The sequence below is a fragment of the Myodes glareolus genome, chromosome 9, assembly GCF_982192425.1.
Source record: "Myodes glareolus chromosome 9, mMyoGla1.1, whole genome shotgun sequence".
NCBI lineage: Eukaryota > Metazoa > Chordata > Mammalia > Rodentia > Cricetidae > Myodes > Myodes glareolus.
The window spans coordinates 22,867,077-22,888,483 of NC_142034.1; the positions used below are offsets into that span (position 1 = coordinate 22,867,077).

At 40.6% G+C, this 21,407-nt stretch overlaps 1 pseudogene; it reads right to left on the bottom strand.

Annotated features, from left to right (window-relative positions):
• Positions 1–5,654: 5,654 nt before the first annotated feature.
• Positions 5,655–17,692, bottom strand: LOC148120790 (uncharacterized; annotated as a pseudogene).
• Between the last annotated feature and the right edge of the window lie 3,715 nt (positions 17,693–21,407).

Below are 21,407 nucleotides of genomic sequence, written 5' to 3' on the forward strand. Positions count from 1 at the left end.
CTGCCCCAGCCATACAACTGCCAACCACATTCAGAGGGACTAGGTTCATCCTATGCTTGTTCTCCTTCCCAGTCCAGCTGGTATTGGTGAGCTCCCATTACCTCAGGGAGACTGTTTCAGTGGGTGTCCCCATCATTTTCTTGACCACTTTGCTCACACTTTCACACCTCCCACTCTTCAAGTGGACTTTGGGAGCTCAGTCTAATGCTCCGATGAGGATCTCTGCCTCTGTTTCCATCAGTTGCTAGACAAAGGTTCTCTGGTGATATTTAAGATATTCATCAGTCTGACTACAGGGCAAGGCCAGTTTGGGCACCTTCTCCTCTATCGCTTAGAGTCTTAGCTGGAGTCATCCTTGTGAATTCCTGTGAATTTCTCTAGAGCCAGGTTTCTTGCTAATCCCACAATGGCTCCCGCAATCAAGATATCTCTTTTCTTGCCCTCATCTCTGTCCTTCCTCCATCTCAACTATCCTATTCCCTCAAGTTCTTCTCACCCACCTTCTCCCCTCATTTTCTCCTTCTATTCTTCCTTCTTCCCCTCACCCCCTATGTTTCCAAATTTGTCAGGTAATCTTGTCCATTTTGACTTTCCAGGTGGATCTATCTATCTATATATTTCTTTTAGGGTTCACCTTGTTACATAGCTTCTCTAGGATCATAAACTATAGGTTCAATATCTTTTGCTTATAGCTAGTATCTACTTATGAGTATCTACTTATGAATGAGCTCATACCATATTCACCTTTTTTGGATCTGGGTTACTTCACTCAGGGTGGTGTTTTCTAGTCCCATCCATTTGCATTCAAAATTCAAGATGTCATTTTTTTTTTAACCACTGAGTAGTACTCTAATGTGTTAACGTGCCACATTTTCTTTATTCATTCTTTGGTTAAGGGGCATCTAGTTTCCAGGTTCTGGCTGTTATAATTAATACTGCTATGAAAATACCTGAACATATGTTTTTTATAGTATGATTGAGCATCTTTTGGGTTTATTCCCAAGAGTGATATTGCTGGATCCTGAGGTAGATTGATTCCCAATTTTCTGAGAAACCACCATATTAATTTCCAAAGTGGCTGTACAAATTTACATTCCCACCAGCAATGGATGAGTGTTCCCCTTACTCCACATCCTCTCCAGCATAAGCTATCATTGGTGTTTTTGATCTTAGCCATTCTTACAGTGTAAGGTGGTATCTCAGAGTTGTAAAATCTGCATCTTAGCACTCATATTAACCAACTTTTTAGTGAAAAAAAAAACTGAAAATGATAAAACAGATAACGTTTAGAATTGACATTACAAAAGTCCCATCTAAAGTAGTTATCCTCTCATTTAAATTATCATATATAGACCTAAATTCCTCCTTAATAATAGTGTTTTCATATTTTAATGTAGGAAAAATTCTTCTTTTAGCTAATTCCTCCCTTTAAGAAATTCCAATTGTCTTACCAAATCTGTTGACAGTAATGAACAGCCTGGCTGAGAACAGCTGCAGCTGGCATGTAGACATGAGCGTGAGTGACAGCCTAGGGTGTGTAGGGTGTGCTTGAAGGCCATGGTGGAGAGAGAGAGAGAGAGAGAGAGAGAGAGAGAGAGAGAGAGAGAGAAAGAGAGAGACTTGGTGCTTGGAAAAACACACAGTGGATTGTGTGGAAAAAGCAGGTGTGAGGAGGGGATATCTCAGGGCAGACCCGGTTGGTCTAGTGTGGGTAAATCCTGTGGCGTTTGGGGCTTCTGGGACTTGGGTGACAGCTGGAGACTGTTTCAGTGAGGCTACAACAGGAAAATCCCAAACTTGCTCAGAGGCTTGAGGAGAAAAGAACAGAAAGTCTAGCCAGTCAGGGCAGCTTCAGTGGGTTTTCCATGTGCAGGTCCAGCCTGTGCTGGTGGCTACAGAGCCACAGGCAAGTGATTTTAGCATGAATCCCTTCCCCATTTGGGTGCCAAGATGTAACATGAGTTCTAATGAGTTAATAATAAGAGCTTTGAGTCAAACATTGGGAAAATTGCTGAGAGATCAGAGAGATGAGGGAAGAAAAGCATAGCCTCCTTACCTCTCAACTTCTAGGCTGAAAAGGGAATGAATTCCCTTTTTCTTCTGTCTTATCATTCTGTTGTCTGCCCAGCCATATGATTTCCTGTCTGTATAGCATTCCAGACCTCGATGATTAGCTAGTGGCTTGCTCCACCCTCTGATCTTCAGGCAAGCTTTATTTGTACAAGCAAGGTATCACCATACAAGGCTGACAAGGTGCTGAGAATAAATATTTATTGAAGGTCCAGCACTAAGGAAGACTTTTATACCACTCCATGTAAGGTTTAGAGGACACTGAAAATAAAGGGGAGGAAGACTATAAGAGCAGGAATAAAGGAAGAAAGGCCACAAAATGTTATCCCCTAAGTTGTAAGGCAGCCATTGATTTTGTAAACTCACAGCAGCTGTAGCTGCTTTCAATGAACCTGCACAAGACTGGCCCTGTCAACAATCAATGATAAAAGGGGTAGGGGCTCATAACATCCAATGGTTTGTTACTGAACTCTTGGCTATGGATAAATTCTGGGAGAGGAAGAAGCATTGTTTTTACTTATGTACGCAATGCTGAGTCCACCAGACTCCAGCGGATAACTCCAAACCCATGGTCACATGGACATACCTGGGTAAACTGTTTGGGACACACATCAAAACAAATAAAAATTAGGATGGAAAAGAGATTTGTATGAAGGGGATGAGTAGACATGAGTAGACAACCAGGTGCCCCAAACAGAAATCAAGTGAAATAAGGGAAAGTGGGGGTGAGAGTTACCAGTATACTGATCCTTATATTTGGTCAGAATACGGGAAGGGAAAAGTGACAGGTGAAGCAACATTTAATACAAATAAAGGATGAGAGACACTTCTGTGGATCAGGAGAAAGAGAGGAGCATTTTAGAAAATGAATAAGAACATCTTCCTTGAATTATTCTGAGTGGGGATCCAGTACTGGTGGACTTCTTGTCCTTCACCTCTCCTATGACCTGAGTCTGAGTTGAAAGCTAACTGGCTGATGATGACACTGTCAGGCAGGAAATCACTAGGGAGGTGTAAAATGGGATGTAATGAATCTTGTGGTGAACTCCAGAATAGCATAGGGTCTTGTAGAGCAGGAACTATTCTTATAAACTTCCTGCTGTCCTCTGTTTCCTAATAGTCAAGTTCCTCGAATACTTCTTGGCTGGCTAGAGAAGTGGCATGTATGAAACCTGAACTCTGGGTTCCAGGAAAAGATATTTTCAGGATTTTATGGGTGATTTAAGTGGCAAAAAAATTCACTAAGTCAGAAATTTCACCATGAAAACAGCACAGCCAGGTGCCCAAAACAGAAATCAAGATTTCAGATTCCCCTTAAGGTTACAACTTGTAAGTAGCACAAGTACCCAGCTGTGCATCACCACTCCTTCAATTCCAGGACTTAGGAGTCAGAGGAGGCAAACATCTGTGAATTCAAGGCCAGGGTGGTTTACAGAGAGAGCTCCAGGACAGCCATGGTTACATAAAGAGATTCCTTTCGGTTTGTTTGTTTTAAAAAGAGAATAGCACAAGTGGCTGCAGAGCCATTTTGTGCAAAGGGAACTTGTGGAAAAAGTGGATCAGAGATTAGGAGAGCAGGCACTGTGCTGTGATGGGAAGGAATGCCATTTCTCTACAGGCAACTAACTGGTTGATGACGCATGGGATTTTAGAGCCTAGGGAGCCACACTTAGATGGTGCCTTTTCCAGTGCAGCACAGCAGAGGGACACTGTTCCTTTGTTGTCTGAATTATTTTTCCCTGATGGCATGAGATATCTCCACACACTGGAACATTACTTGTATAACGTTGACAGTATTAGAACGTTGTCTATCTAGTATCAGAAAAAGAAGAGATCAAAATCTGTTGACATGTATGTGGAGAAACTTGGAGTCTTCAAACTTTAATACATTTGAAATGATCTATTTATTATATTTTTTTATATATGAGTGTTTGCCTGCATGTATGTATGTAGACCACATGCTCAAAAATGCCAGAAGAAGGCATCAAATGCCTTGGAACTAGAATTGCAGGTGGTTGTGAGCTGCTATGTGGATGCTGGGAAATGAACTGGGGTTTCTACTCAAGAGCAATGTGTGCTCTTAACTATGGTGTCATCCCTCTAGCCCCAAATCTGGAGATCTCTCTCATCAGGTGGAATATGAAGAACAACAGGTGGACAGAAATTTACCAAAACTCTTCCAAAAATAAAAGTAAAGGTACTTTAGGGCTCAGTAGTCCTATCTCAGGATATTTGTTCATGCTAATTGAAATCAGAGTGTCCTTTCAATTTAAATACTTGTTTTTAATTGTATGAGTTTATTGAATGTAGGAGGGAATCCATAAAGTCCTTTAAGTATATCATAGACTCATGTTCTTTGATGATATTTGCTCTTCGATAGCACCTCCCCTGACAAGTTGCCCCCTTCTCACAGACCATGTATAGGATTTGAAGTTCTGTGTAAAATCTTGGGTTTATAAATAAGAGCATGTGATTGATAACTATTTTGAGTTTGGTTTATTTCATTCAACATGTTAATCTCAGACGCATATGTTCTCTAGTAAATGACATGGTTGAAATCAGAATCCTAAAGTGATACTGACACTTGCAAGTTTGTGCCTTTTCAATTAACAATTGATAAGATATAGCTGAATCTTAGATGCTATTGGACAAGTAAATGGATGAAGAAAATAAAACAGAAAGTCTATTATTATATATGATTCCACCCAAATGATGTTTATAAAAGTCAGGCAGCAAAGGAGAGGACAGACCCTTGGTTTATGGAAGCTGAGATTGGATGAACCAGGAAGACTATCTTTTGGGTGGGGGGGCAAGGTTTCTCTGTAGCTTTGGTGCCTGTCCTGGAATGTAGACCAGAAACTCCCAGAGATCTGCCTACCTCTGCCTCCCGATTGCTGGCATTAAAGGCATGTGCCACAATTGCCAGGCTAGATTATCTTCATTGGGTATTAAATTTCAATTAATCCACATAGAAACCTTCCTTGGATCTACTGTTCAACACCATGGTTAGTGTCACTGAGTAAGAGGGACTATGTTAAACATTTTTCTAAATTGTTTCCTATTGATTTTGTGGATTTTTCACTCAGTGATTAATCAAAATAAAATAACAGACACCATAGGTTGATGACAGCATAGAGTTTATTAGAATTGCTTGCTTGCAGGACACATATTGTAAGTGAACAGAACATTGAAAATAGCACATAATATTCTGGGTATAACGCTGAAAGAAATAAAGTTGAGAATATAACAGGTTAAATCAAGGTTCATTGTTGGCAAAGGGTTTTCTTAAGTTATTTAGTGAGAGATAAAAAGATCCTAGCTCAGAGTTTAAACTGGTACCAGATTTTCCTACCAGCCCCCGTGAAGACAGCACAAGATGCATAGTCTCTGGAGATGAGGAGTGAGAAGGTGAGGTACGCCATCCTTCACCATATTCTCACACTTAAGTTAGATTTTACATTCATCAGCCTTCCTTGTGAGAACATGAAGGTGGTCTGCAGAGGTTCAGATGTGGCTTTGTGCTTCTAGGGCAAGATACTTCTTTCCAGAGCATGACTGTGCAGCTGGCGCCTTAGGGGAGCTGGTCAGCAGCAGCAGGGCTGGCAGCAGGATGTGCTGCAGCTGATGGTCACACAGGTTGGTTTAAGAGAGGTGGTCTTGCAGCTGCTGGTTTTACAGCATGTTGGTTGGCAGCAGAACCGGAGCAAGCACGGCTGGCAGCAGGAGGGCACACAACAGCAAGGCTAGCAGCAGGAGGGCACACAGCAGCAGGGCTGGCAGCAGGGTGTACTGCAGCAGATGTTCACACAGGTTGGCTTGCAACAGGTGGTCTTACTGCAGGTTTTTTCACAGCAGGTGCTTTCACAGCAGCAGGTGGGCACACAGCAGCAGGGCTGGCAGCAGGTGGGCACACAGCAACAGGGCTGGCAGCAGCTGGGGGCACAGCAGCAGGGCTGGCAGCAGAGTATGCTGCAGCAACATGGGGAACAGCAAGGCTGACAGCAGATGGACTCGGGGCAGCTGGGTTCACAGCAGCAGGGTTGGCAGCAGGTGGTCCTGCAGCAGGTGGTCTTGCAGCAGCATGGCTGACAGCAAGGTGGGCAGCAGCAGAGGGCCATGATATCAGGTGTGGAGGGTTTCACTCTGTTCACAGGTGAGTTTTCAACTGTGTAGCAAGTTCTTCCAGTCACTGACTTTTATACCACAGAGCCCTAATATTTGGGCCAATCAGAAAGACTCTTCTTCTTTGTTCACCATTTCCATATTTAATTTGTGTTCATGAGGAAGGAAATTCTCACCTCATGCTCTGAATCATTGGGAAGCATCCTTTTCTTCTCCGGGGATGCTTACCTGAACTCTTTCCAGCAGCTCAGGCGCTCATCCCGTCAGCTTTGTTGCAGCTCTAGTGGTCATCTGGGCTTTGGTGGCTCCTGCTCTGTGGGAAGGTCAGGATTCCTTCATTCTTACAACTCTCTTCTGCCACCTGTACTTAGATTCATAAATGTCTCTGGGCATGAGTGTGCTGTATTCACTATGATGGACTCAACACCTGGTTTCCTGTCTGTTTGCTTCCTAAGTTCTATTCCAAACTATTACAGATGGGTGTCAATCTCTGTATAAATTCCTATCCCTGTGTATCTGGGGCTCATTAAAGGTGGTTTGAGATAAGTGTGTCCGGAATGGTGTTTTTCATAGCACTGTAGAACCAGAACTGGTTGGTATAAGAAGAAACAGCACATTAGGAATAAGGAGGCATCAGTGGAGATGTGGGTGACCACCAGTCCTGACTGACTCTTCTGGGAGCTCATGGGTGTAGCTGGAGACTGCTTGTTTATTCCCAGCCTCCCAGACCTGAGGTTGCTCGTTCTTTCCTGGCCGCCCAGACCCGAAATAATCACACAGACTGTAGTAATTGAAACCCTACTTGGCCTTTTAGCTTATGCATACTTCTAGCTAGTTCTTACATCTTAACTTAACCCATTTCTATTATTTTATATTTTACCACAAGGATCGTGGTTTACTGGTAAGTTTCCGGCTGGCAGCTCACGTCTTTCTCTCCCAGTGGGTACTTGGCTTCTCGCTAGCTCAGCCTACTCTCTCCTCCTCTATCTGCTTGGAATTCTGCCTTGCCCTATTCTGTGCTGCAATGGGCCCAAGGCAGATTCTTTATAAACCAATGGTATTTATTCACAGCATACAGAGGGGAATCCCACATCCCTAGGGAGGAAGCGCTTAGATCCAGACAAAGGAGGCTGAGTGGGTGACTCCAGTGCACACCTGGCTGTCTGCAGGGGCGGTGACCTTAGGCTGGTGATCTCCTTCAATCTGCCTGGCTCTCTCTATTTGTATTCCCATCTGCCTCTGTCTGGTCTTCCTTATTCATTACTTTATACTCTACCTCTTTTCTTTCCATTCAGTGAGAGGATTATAATTATTTGAGACATGCCTACTTTACTACATGATTAATCTGTGGGGAATATGAAGTGCATCTGTCTCCCTTTCTGTCTCTCCCTCCCCCACTCTAGTCTACTATTCATACTAAAATATATAGATACTTAATTTCCCATTTGAGATAATAAAAGAGGATCACAGACATAACATTATTAAAGAAATGGTAATTAACCTCGGTCCTTACAATCCATTTCATGTCACTCATCCTCAAAATTTGTTTCTCACTGCCTTAAAGGGTCAGGCTTTCAACCTGAGTGTCACTCTTAATGTCTTTGCAAATCACAATCAGTCTGTGTCCTTGATCATAAAATGATTGTGATAATCCTCTCTATCCTCAGCCCAGTTTGTTCATTATTATGTTTGTATAATATTCCATCAAATGAGTTGACACTGCTCACTGATGAGATTTTTATTCCAAGAAACCAGGTCGTTTACAGTTTGGGACTATTCAAAACAGTGTTGCTATAGTTGTTTCTGTTGTAAACATGAAAGCTGTACGCACACATCTGGGTACCTGGAAGATTTCTTTTCCTGAGACATTGGTACTTTCCTTTGCCGGAGCCTAGTCCTTCTTTCCCTACATTTATGCTTGGATATTCATTTACTGCACCATATGTTGTTGTTTTTTTTTTCTTTTTGACAGGGTTTTCCTATGTATACCAAGCTGGCCTGGAACTCACTCTGTAGATCAGGCTGACCTCAAACTCACAGAGCCCCACCTGCCTCTGCCTCTCTAGTGCTGAGATTAATGATGTGTGCCACCATCTCCTGGGTGCACTATATCCATTTTAATTTAAAGTTTTTATTTTTGTGTCTTACAACATACAGAAATTGATTAATTTGTATTAGCATGCATTGATTTTATAGAACAATGCATTTGATCACGACATTGTCATGAATGCACTTAACACAGTTTGATCAAATTCCCTCACTGTCACCCTCTCTGATGTCCCCTGTGGCCTCCTCCTTATTCACTTTCTCTTTCCAAATTGTCCTATTGCTTCTTTGTGTCCCTACCCCTTCTTAGTTGAGGGAAACATGACCTTTGTCTTTGGAGTCCGACTTACTTCTCTTAATAAGATGATCTGCAAATTCATCTGTTTTCTGGCCAATGACATCATTTATTCTTCCTCATATGCACCATATCTTATTCATGCATCCGTCCACTGACAGACAGGCAGGCTGGTTCTTTGTTGTATGTACTGTAGAGTAGTCATGTGGTGGTTCTAATTTTAGTTGTTTTTTTAGATCCTACAAGCTAATTTCCATACAGACTGTGCTAATTTCCATTCCCATTAACAGTGTGTAAAGGTTTCCTTTCCCCCTGGATCCTCAGCAGGACTTGTTATTGCTTTTTGTTTGTTTGTTTAGTTTTTTTTTATTTTTTTGATGATAGCCTTTCCTGAGGGGATAGAGGTGGAATTTCAAGGAAATTTTGATTTGTAATTCCTGGTGGCTAGTGGTGTTGACAATTTTTCTAATTTATTCTTGTAGTCATTTGTACTCTTTTTTTTTAAATTAAAAAAAGCCTTAAAGAAATCTGACTGTTGTGTGATCGTATTACCTATTTTTTAACTTTTAAATATATACACAACTGCATGTGCATTATTCATCTATTGGATAACTAGTTGGCATCATCTCTACTCCTCTTTTGTCCGTTCATGTGGTCACGTGTGTGGCTTCTCCAAATGCTGAATCAGGGCAGTTGCTCTTCTACACAGCTAATCTTTGCCTGCACTTAGATAAAAAGGTTATTGTGGATTAACGTGGTTCTAAGTGCCCGAAGAAATTAACTAAATGTTGGCTTCTAGCCTGAATCTCCTTTAGTCCAGGTTTCTGTCTCTAAGAGCCTCTCCTCTCTTGTGTCTGTGTGAAGAAAGGTTTAATATTTGGCAAAGGAGGAGTGAGAAGTGATGGGCAAATCAGTTTTTCATAGAAAGGATGAGAGTTCTTTGAGGAAAAAGGACAGATCAAGGATGTAAACAGTTAATGTTTTCCTTGAACTTTTATGGAGAGAGGGCCATGCCAGTGTCTATACCCTCCACCCTCCTATGAGATGATTTCCGTTTGGGATAGATGCAGTCTAAGCCAAGAGGACACAATTAGGGAGGAATTGTGCTAGGGGAATGTATTCCAATGAGATGGTAATAAATCTGGTGGTAAATAGCAGGTCAGCATAGAACTGAGACCTGTTTTGTCTGGTCCCAGGCTGTCTGGAGGGTGCTTAGGGATGTGATAAATCTGAAAACTCTGTCAAAAAGATTTTTGTTAATGCTACTTGTAGCTACTTTACTATTATTCATCAGAAAGACCACCATTGGGATTGTGCACTTAGTTGCCTGAAGAGTGAGAATGAGTTGTTTAGATTCTCTCTGGAAGTTGATCTCCACAACAATGTACATAGGAGTAAAGCCTAATTTACAAGGACAACAAGAAAGAATGAATGACTTGAAGATTATTAGATTGTATAACACTTTAATAGAGAACTTGATAAATAAATATGTATCCCTCAAATTGTATTAAGTTAGTTCACCATAGATGTACGGAGATGGAGAGACACACCTGTTCTTATTGATGATACACACCTGAGCACAAGACAGAGGAGAGACAACTTTGCTTGATCTTCCTGATCATCTGGAAAGATTAAGGAAATTGCTTACATATCATTTCCAGTGGCAGACTTACAAAATATTGGCACATGATTGGGTAATTTAACATTCCCAGTGGGAAAATCTTTCATTTATATCTCTTATAGGGCTGATAGTTATTATGAGTAAGCACCATGAAGAAAAATTTTTCTCTGCTCTTTTTCTTGTATAAAGGTATAATGAAAAAATAATCTTTTAAATCAACAACTATAAGAGGCCATCCTATATGTAATTCAGAAGGCAAAGGAATGCCAGACTATAGAGAGTCCATTGACTGAATTACCTTATTAACAACTCTAATCTGTTACCATTCTCCATTTTCCAGATTTCTTTTTAACAACAATACTGGAGAATTCCAAGGGCTCATTGCTTCTAAATATACTGAGCATTTAACTTCTCCTGCACCAGTTGTTCTGTGGCCTTCAGTTTCTCTGTTAAAGGCCACTGCACAACCCATACAGGTCTGTTCATCTACTATTTTAAAGGTAGGACTGTTGATTCTTTTAAAAGATCAGCAGTTCTTGTGTCCTGTTCCTGTACAACTTGACTGGTTGGTGAGTGTTCCTTGTAATCCATCTAATATCTTTCCCAGAAACATGTATTAATGCATGGCTTGTTTCTGATATTGCAGGAATGTTAACTTGAGTATTCCATTGCTGTATCAAATCATGTCCCCATAAGTTAGTTCCTTGTTAGCCACATACTTTAATTTTCCTCTATGACCTTCCAGCCCTATATATTTGACCCATCTCATGCTCTGTTTCACCTGAGATAAAGTTCCAATCCTTAAAACCTAAACAGCTACCTCCTGAAGAGTTCAATTTGAATGCCAATTTTCTGATGAAATTTTTGTGACATACATACCTGTGTACAAGGCCTTCAGTGACTATGTCATTTATTTGTATTTTTAATTTTGGTCTTTGTTCATTTATAGAAGTTTGCCAAAATATTTGCTTTATGGTTTCTCCTGAATTTTTTGTTCTCTCCTCTATAGCTGTTCTATTATCCAGAACAGTATGGTTTCTTATTATAGGCATTAGTTTCTTTAATTGCTCTAGGAAGGACTTTCTTCCACAGTTACAGCAAATGACTGTAACTAATTTTGCATTGGGGCCTGTGAATAGCCCCTGAAAGAGTTTTCAGTGGCAAAGCACTACCTTGACAGTCGCTTGTTGACTTACAGGCATTGATCCAATACTGGCCTTTGCCAAACCTTCTGCAAAATCCAGAATGGAGAGGTGTTCTGTTTGAATTATGCTTAGAGAAAACATTGTTTCTAGGAATGCCCTGTTTACAATCACTTTTTACGTGACCGTGTTAGCTTCAATTTAAACACTTGACATTTTAATATTTCTTCAAACTTCTGGAAATCACCTCTCCTGTCCATCCATCATTATGGCCATGAGATTCAATACTGATTGTTTCTGAGATTCACTATTCCAAGGGTGCTGATTTTGCCTTTAGCTGCCTAATTGTCCCGTTGCAAATTAGCATTTTCAATAGCCAGAGATTCAATTATTATTTGTCTAGCTTCTGAATTTGTTATCATTCTATTTACTTCTGAAGTCAGTCTTTTGTAAGAAATCCATGAAGGTTTTCTTTGAGCCCTGCATAACTTTAGTAAATGACACAAATTTCTTTCCTATGTCTCCAATTTTGTCCCAAGCTGTTGCCTCCACATTTTTCTGTGAACACCTGAACCTCGAAACAGGCGCGCGCTTTCCTGACTCAAGCCCAGGAGAATGGATTAATATCCTAAAGGGTTAAAACAGACAGACAAACACAAGAGACCGGGCTCATTTACCAAGGAGCAAGTGGCAAGTGGCAGCTTTATTAAGCAAAAGTCGGGTATATATATCGTGGGGCAAAAGGACACCAGTCCCCCACCAGGAACAAGGAAAGAGAAAAATCAGGGGGCCCGCACCCAAGGTCGAAGAGCAGCTGAACAGAGAAAAGAGGAAGCCAGGTGGCCGAGCTCACGGTCAGAGAGAAGCTGACCCGGGAACCTTGCCTGGGGCGAGAACCTTGCTTGCAGGTGGAATTACCATAACAGAGGAGGGAGAGTTCTCTCTAAACTACACCCTTGGGCTGTAGGTGAAATTATCATAACAGGAGAGGGCGAGTTCTCTCTATGCACACCCTCAAGCTGGTGCAGTGGAACCAGGAAGCAGAACAGCCCTGCATAGCGCCTCAGGAAAAATGGGGAACGACCTGTGTACCTACACCAAGCATTTAAAGCTGCTGTGTGGCATAAATCTAGGATGTGGTCATAATATAGAGATTGCCTTTGTACATCAGTGCATAATCTCCCCCTCCAAGAAGTTGGTCTTGGGAGATTTCCATACTTCTAGCCCTCTTTGTTGTTCAATGGCCTTAACCTCTCCTTTGAACCAAGTTGTCCTTTATAATTGAGGATCAGACTCCATGACCACTTTAACCAAGTCTATCTAGTCTCTAGGGATTTTCTCTTACAAGTTGACCCTGAGTTTAACATCTATTTCACAAAAGGTGAATGCATGCCATATATGAGAATCACTTCCTTGAATCTCCTTAAATCTACCATTTCCACAGGAGTCCATTTACCTATTGCACAGCCTTGGGGATATCTGTCATCTGGCAGTTCCTGTAAGGTGACTGGCTGTCGACTGAGGTTTCTGTCCCGCCCAGTCCTGCAGTCATTCAGTTCCAAATAAAAATACAGAGGGCTACATTGATTATAAACTGGTTGGCACAGTAGCTCAGGGTCTTCTTATTAACTAATTCTTATATCTTAAAATTAGCCCATTATTCTTGTCTATGTTAGCCACGTGGCTTGGTGCCTTTTTTGGTGAGTCAGTCACATCTTGCTTGCTCTATGTCTAGCTTCCTTTTCAGCTGGATGATGGTTGCAGACCCAATCTTTCCTGTTCTCATTGCCCCACCTCTACTTCCTGCCTGGTTGCTTCACCTCTATTTCCTGCCTGGCTACTGGCCAATCAACATTTTACTAAAAATAATACAAGTGACAGGATAAAAGACCATTGTCCCACAACAACTGGATAAATTAAAGTTGATTGTCGGAAAGCCTTAGGCTGTTCCTTTCTTACCTTATAACACAATGCTGATTTTAGTTCTACATTAAATTTTTCTGTCTGGATTTGAATATCTCTATGATCTGTTTTATTAAGTTGTTCTGAAACTTGTATCTTAGCACTCATATTAACCAACTTGTTTTTGTGAAAAAAAAAACCCAAAACTTTTTATACTGATATGCTGAACTCTTGGCTACGGATAAGTTCTAGGAGAGGAAGAGTCATTGTCTTTATTTATGTGCTCACTGCTGAGCCCAACAGGCTCCCGTGGATAACTCCAAACTCAGAGTCATATGGACACCTCTAGGTAAACTCTTTGGTCCAAACAAATACAAGTGTGGATGGATAAGAGGTTTGTGTGAAGGGGTTTGGTAGACATGGGTGGTAGAGAAATAAGGGAAAGTAGAGGATGAGAGTAATCGGCATGTGTTTTATATATGTTTGAAAATGTCAGAGAACAAATTTAATAATAATAATAATGCTCAAAAAGTAAAAAAAAAGGGGGGACACAGAGCTTCTGTTAAGGGTCTGCACTTCACAGCAGCACACTAATGTTTTGTGTTCATGTTTCTTCTGAGAATTCATTCATTATGGCATCCTGCCTTTTGTCTATTTTCACTTATAGAGGCTTTAAGGTCAAAGAAAAGATGGTGTCAGTTAAACTCACTGAAGAGAAGCTGGGGAAGTGTGCAAGGTCCCTGGTCTTTGGGAAGCTACTCTACTGACAAGACATTCAGACTCCCAGTGACATCATAGATGAAGCTCTAAGTTGATGAAGAATATTCTTTTGGAGCTGGAGTGATGGCTCAGTTGTTAAGAGCACTCTTTTGCAGCGATCCCAGATTCAGATCTCAGTACCTATATGGCAGCTCACAACTGTTCATGTTCTAGGTTGTCAGATGCCCACTTCTGGCCTCTGTGAGAATTGCCCTCATATGGCGCATATAATACTTATAGGCAAAATTTCATGCACTTATATATTTATTCATAGATCTTTGATGTGTATTGCAGATAAACTCATAACTGTCTTTAAAGCATGTCATGAAGGGATAAAATAAAAGGATTTCTATTCTCTAAAATCAAACCAGATCTTCTTATCCCTCTGGGAGTCATGGAAAAAGCTGAGATACCACAAGCCATGGCCTTTATACTTGACCAGAATACAGGAAGGGAGAAGTGGCAGGTAAAGCAACATTTAATATAAATAAATGATGAGAGGATCTCATGGGGTTAGCAGAGACATAGGAGGATTTTAGATAATGAATGCTAACACCTTCCTTGAATTATTCAGAGTGGAGATCCAAAACTGCTGGAATTCCTGTTGCTTCACCTCTCCTATGACCTGGCTTGAGTCTGAGTTGAAAGCTAACTCGCTCGTGATGACACTGTCAGGCAGAAATTCACTAGGGAGGTGTAAAATGGGATGTATTCAATCTTGGGGTGGACTCCAGGTTAGCATAGTGTCTTGTAGAGCAGGAACCATTTTTATCAGCTTCCTGATGTCCTCTGTTTCCTAATAGTCAAGTTCCTCGGATACTGCTTGGCTGGCTAGAGAAGTGCCATGTATGAAACCTGACTCTGGGTTTCAGGAAAAGACATTTTCAGGGTTTTGTGGGTATTTTAAATGCTAAAAAATTTTCACTAAGTCAGAAATCTCACATGAAAACAGTACAGCCAGGTGCCCAAGGCTGAAATGAAGACTTCAGATTCCCTTTAAGGGTACAACTTCTAAGTAGCACAAGTACTCAGCCGTGCATCACCACACCTTTAATCTCAGTACTTGGGAGGCAGAGGAGGCAAATCTCTGTGAGTTCAAAGCCACAGTGACTCACAGAGAGAGTTCTAGGACAGCCTGGATACATAGATTCTTTTTCATTTGTTTTGCTTTAAAAAGAGAATAAAAAGTAGCTACAGAGTCATTTTGTGCAAAGGGAACTTGTGGAAAGGAGATGATCAGACATTAGGAGAGCAGGCACTGGTGCTGTGATGGGAAGGAATGCCATTTCTCTAAAGGTAACTGACTGATGAGGCACGGAATTTTAGAGCCCAGGGATTCACACTTAGCCAAGCCTTCTCCTGTGCAACATAGCAGAGGGACATTGTTCCCTCGTTATCTGCATTATTTTTCACTGATGGCATGAGATATCTCCAAAAACTGGAATATTGTTTGTATAATGTTGACAGTATTACAATGTTGTCTATTTAGTTTCAGAAAAGGTGGAGATCCAAAGGTGTTGACACATATAATGAGAAATTGGGACTCTTCAATCTTTAAAAAAAATTAACACAACTTATTTATTATGTTTTATGTACATGAGTATTTTGCCTGCAAGTATGTATGTACACCACATGCTTAGGGATGTCAGAAGAGACCATTGGATGCCTATAAGAGCAATTTGTGCTCTTAATCATGGTGTCATGTAGAAAGGAGTGGCAGGCTTCATCCGCTAGCTTTACACCCGAAATAACAACACACAAATTGTATTCTTTTAAGCACTGCTTGGCTCATTAATTTAGCCTCCTATTGGCTAACCCTCACATCTTGATTAACCCATTTCTATTAATGTGTGTAGCACCACGAGGTGGTGGCTTACCAGGAAGGATCTTAACCTGTGTCCATCTTAGAGAGGAGAGTTATAATGTCTGTCTCACTGCCTTCTTTCTCCCAGCATTTTGTTTTGTCTTCCCCGCCTACCTATATTCTGACCTATCAGGCCAAGCAGTTTTCTTTATTAATTAACCAATGAGAGTAACACATAGACCGATGACCCTCCTCCATCAGTGTCATGCCTCTAGCCCCAATACTAGGAATTTTACACAGCAAGAGGGATAAGAAGAATGACAAATGTATAGAAATTTACAAAGACTCCTCAAAAAATAAAAGTAGAGGTACTTTAGGACTTAGTAGCCATATCTCAGGATAATTGTTCATGCTAATTGAAATTAGAATGTCCTTTCAATTTAAATATTTATTTTTAATCACGTCCATTTATTGAATGTAGTAGGAAATCCACAAAGTCCTTTAAGTATATCATAAATTCATGTTCTTTGATAATATTTGCTCTTCCATAGCACCTCACCTGACAAGTTGCCCCCTTCTCACAGACAATCTATTGGATTTGAAGTTCTGTGTAAAATCTTGGTTTTACAAATGAGAGCAGATGATTGATAATTATTTTGAGTTTGGTATATTTCGTTCAACATGCTAATCTCATATGCAGCTGTTCTCTAGCAAATAACATAGTTGAAATCGCAATCCTAAAATGATACCGACACTTGCAAGTTTGTGTCCTTCCAATTAGCAATTGATAAGATATAGCTGAATCTTAGATGCTCTTTGACAAGTAAATGGATAAAGAAACTAAGACAAAAGTTCATTGCTATATATGATTCCACACAAATGTTTATAAAAATCAGACAGCAAAGGAAAGAATAGACCCTTGGTTTATGGAAGCTGAGATTGGATGAACCAGGAAGATGGTCATTATTGGGTATTAAATTCCAATTAATCCAGATAGAAACCTTCCATGGATCCACTGTTCAACACTATGGTTAGTGTCACTAATGCAGGGGGACCACATTAAACATTTAGAAGTCTATTGATTTTGTGCATTTTTTACTAAGTAATTAATCAAAATAAATTGACAGACACTATGAAATGGTGATAACACAGAGTTTATTAATATTGTTTGCTTCCATGAACACATCTCATAAGTAAACAGAAAGAAGAAAATAGCACATAAAAATTTGGGGGTGATTCAGAAGAAAATACAGTTGATAAATACCTGGTTAAATCAAGTTTCATTTTTGGGGTAGTGTTTTCTTAAGTTATTTAGTGAGAGATATAAATATCCTAACTCAGAATTTAAACTGATACCTGACCTTCCACATCAACCTCCATGAAGATGTCACAAGACATAATCTCTGGAGATGAGGGGAGAGAGGTGTGAGGGACACCATTCTTCCTCACAGCATTTCCCATGCTTAAGTTGGATTTTACATTCGCCCGGTTTCCTGGTGAGAACATGAAGGGGGTCAGCAAAGGTTAAGGTGTGACTTTGTGAATCTAGGACCAGTCAACTCTCCCCAGAGCATGTCTGTGCAGACATTCCTTAGGGGAGCTGGTCAGCAGCAGCAGGGTTGGCAGCAGGGTGTGCTGCAGCAGATGGTCACACAGGTTGGTTTGCAACATGTGGAATCACAGCAGGTGCTTTCACAGCAGGTGGGCACACAGCAGCAGGGCTGGCAGCAGGTGGGCACACAGCAGCAGGGTTGGCAGCAGCAGGGCTGGCAGCATGGTATGCTGCAGCAACATGGGGAACAGCAAGGCTGACAGCAGATGGACTCAGGGCAGCTGGATTCACAGCAGCAGGGCTGGCAGCAGGTGGTCTTGCAGCAGGTGGTCTTGCAGCAGCATGGTTCACAGCAAGGTGGACAGCAACAGAGGGCCATGGTATCAGGTGTGGAGGGTTTTACTCTGTTCACAAGTGAGTTTACAACAGTGTAGCAAGTTCTTCCAGTCAAGCCCTTTTATACGATGGGCCTCCAAGGTTTGGACCAATCAGAAATACTCTTCCTCTTTGTTTATCATTTCTATATTTAATTTGCGTTCATGAAGAAGGATATTCTCACCTAATGCTCTTAATCATTTGAAAGTGTTCACTGCTTATTTGGGGATAGCTTGTTTGAACACTTGCCAGTATCTCAAGGGTTCATCCTATTTGCTTTGTTCTAACTCTAGTTGTCATTTGTTCATTTGGTGGCTCCTGCTCAATGGGAAGGTCAAGATTCCTTTGTTCTTACAACTCTCTTCTGCCATCTGTGCTTAGATTTATAAATGTCTCTGGGAATGAGTGTGCTGTATTCACTATGATAGACTCAACACCTGGTTCCCTGTTCATTAAATGTGGTTAGAGATGTGTTTTATAGCTAAGTAAAACCTGTACTAATGGGGATAAAAAGAAACAGTCCATTAGGAAAAAGGAGGCATCAGTAGAGGTATGGGTGACCATCAGTCCTGAATGACTGTCTTCTCCTAGGAGTTCATGGGGGCGGAAGTGCTTACATTCAGACAAAGGAGGCTGAGCAGGTGATTCCAATGTACATCTTGCTGTCTGTAAGGGTATGACCTTAGACTGGCAATCTCCTGATTTCTCTCCACCATCCTGGATCTCTTTACTTTTATCCCAATTCCTGTCTGTCTGGTTGTTCCTTTTCATTTTCCACTCTTATCTACCTCTTTTCTGTCCATTCAGTGTAAGAATCCTGATTATTTAGGACATACATAATTTCTTACCCAATTATTCTCTTTCTCTTCCTCCCTCACTCTTTCCAGTCTATTATTCATACTAAAAATTATACATATATAATTGATTTCCATTTTGGAGAATAAAAGATGAACATAGCCTTAGCATTATTAAAGAAATGAAAATCAACCTCAGTCCTTACAAACCATTTCATTACACTCATCCTCAAAGACGATTCTCACTGGCTTGGGGGGGGGGGTCAGTCTTCCAACCTTGGCATTACTTTTAACATCTTTCCGAGTCAAAATCAGTCTGTGTCTTTGATGCTAGGATCCTCACTATCATGACCTCCAGTTTGTGCAATCTTTTTGTGTAATCTTCCCCTAAATTATTTGACACTGTTCACTGACTGGAATCTTTCTCCAAGAATACAAACTGTTTACTGTTTGGGACTATTTAAAACAATGCTGCTACAATTGTTTCTGTTTTTAATTGTTTCTATTTTAACACTAAGGCTGGATGTCCACATGCAGGAACTTGGAAGCTTGTTTATCGCAAAATGCTGGCACTCTCTTTTATAGGAGCCTAGTACTTCTTTTACTAGGTTTATTCTTGTGTTGTTTCTGCTTTATGTGTTTTTGTTTTTCTTGTTTTTCTTTTCTTTCTTTTTGTTTTTCGAGACAGGGTTTCTATGTGTAGTCCTGACTGTTCCGGAACTCACTCTGCAGACCAGGCTGGACTTGAACTCATAGAGATCCACCTGCTTTGCCTCCCTATTGCTGGGATTAAGGTGTGCACCACACCCCTGGCTGCACTATGTGTTTCAATTTAAAACCTTCATCTTTGTGTCCTATAACATACAGAAAGTGATTAATTTGTATTAGTGTGCACTGATTTTACATAACAGTGCATTTGATCATGACATTGTCATGAACGCACTTAACACAGTTTGATCAAATTCACTCACCATCACCCTCTCTGATGTCCCCCTGTGGCCTCTTCCTAATTCTCTTTCTCTTCCAAAATTGTCTTATTGCTACTTTCGTGTCCCCACCCCTCCTAAGATGAGGGAAACATGCATGACCTTTGTCTTTGGAATCCTACTTACTTCATTTAATAAGATCTTCAAACTTCATCTGATTTCTGGCAAGTGATATCATTTATTCTTCATCATATACATCCATCCACTGACAGACAGGCAGGTTGGTTCTTTCTTGTTTGTACTGTGGAATAATCATGTGGTGGTTCTATATTTAGTTGTTTTATTTTAGATCCTACAAGCTAATTTCCATCCAGACTGTGCTAATTTCCATTCCCATTAACAGTGTGTAAAGGTTTTCTTTCCTCCTGGATCCTCACCAACACTTGTGTTTGTTGGTTTTTCTTGATGACAGCCTTCCTGAAGGGAGTGAGGTAGAATTTCAAGGATGTTTTGATTTGTATTTCCTGGTGGTTTGTGGTATTGAACATTGTTTTTCATGTATTCTTTTAGTCATTTGTACTTTTTGTTTTTTTAAAAAGTCTTCAAATAATTTGACAATTTACAGATTGTATTTTCCTTTGATTTTGACTTTAAATTTTTTTTGTGTGTACATATTCTCTATTGGATAACTAGTTGGCATCATTTCTGCTTGGATTGATGCCTATCCATGTAGTCAAGTATCTGACCCCTGCAACTGCTGGATCAGGGCAGTTGTTCTTCTTCATAGCTGATCTTTTCCTGCGCTTAGATACTAAGTTTATTGGGGGATGGATATAATGCTATGGCACCCACAGTGATGAACTAAATGGTTGCCTTCTGACCTGAATCTCCATTAGTCTAGGCTTCTGTCCCTGTAAGAGCCTCTCCTCTCTTGTCTCTATGTGAAGGAACATTTAGTTTTGGCAGAGGTAAAAAGGAGCGAGATGTGCTGATCAAATCAGCTTCCCATTCAGACGATGAGGGTTCTTTGAGGACAGGGAGAGTGCAAGGATGTCAACAGCCAGTGCAGTGTTTTCCTTGAACTTTTTCAGGGAGAATGTCATGCCAGTATCTATGCCTTCCACCCTCATATAAGATGAGTTCCATCTGGGATAGATGTAGTATAGGCCAAGATGACACTGTTAGGGAGGAATCGTATTCGGGGAATGTATTCCAATGAAATGTTAATGAATCTGGGGGTGAATAGCAGGTCAGTATAGAACTGAAACTCATTTTGCCTGGTTTCAGGCAGTCTGTGTGGCTTCCTAAGCAGGTGATATATCTGAAACAGAACTCTGAATAAAAGACTGTTTCTCAATTCTACCTGTAACATTACTTTACTAGTATACATAAGAAATACCATCGCTAGGGCTGTGTACTCTGGTGCCTGAAGATTGAAAATCAATAACTTAGATTGAGCCCAAGAGCAATGTATATAGGAATAAAGTCTAATTTACATGGACCACTTGAAAGAATGAATGATTTTAAGATTAATAGAGTGTACAACATGTTAATCGAGGACTTTGAAAAATAAATATGCATTACTCAAAATGTATGAAGATGGAAAGACTTACCTGTCCTTATTGATGGTACCTACCTGCTCAAAAGACAGAGGAGGGATAACTTTGCTTGTTTTTCCAGATCACCTGGAAAGATTGAGTAAATTGTTTATGTATTAATTCCAACAGCTGATTTACTAAATATTGGCATAGAGTGGGTCTCTTTAACATTCCCTGAGTGAGGACCTTCCATTTATAGCTCTTAGAAGGCTGATAATTTTTATAAGTAGGCACCGTAAAGGCAAATTTTTCTCTTTTTCTTGTGCAGATATAGTGAAGAAACATTATTTTGTATCAAAAACTATAAGAGGCCATCATTTAGGCAAGAGACAAGGCAAAGGAATGTCAGACTGTAGAGAACCCATTGACTATATCACCTTAAGCAGCTTAGATCTGTGACC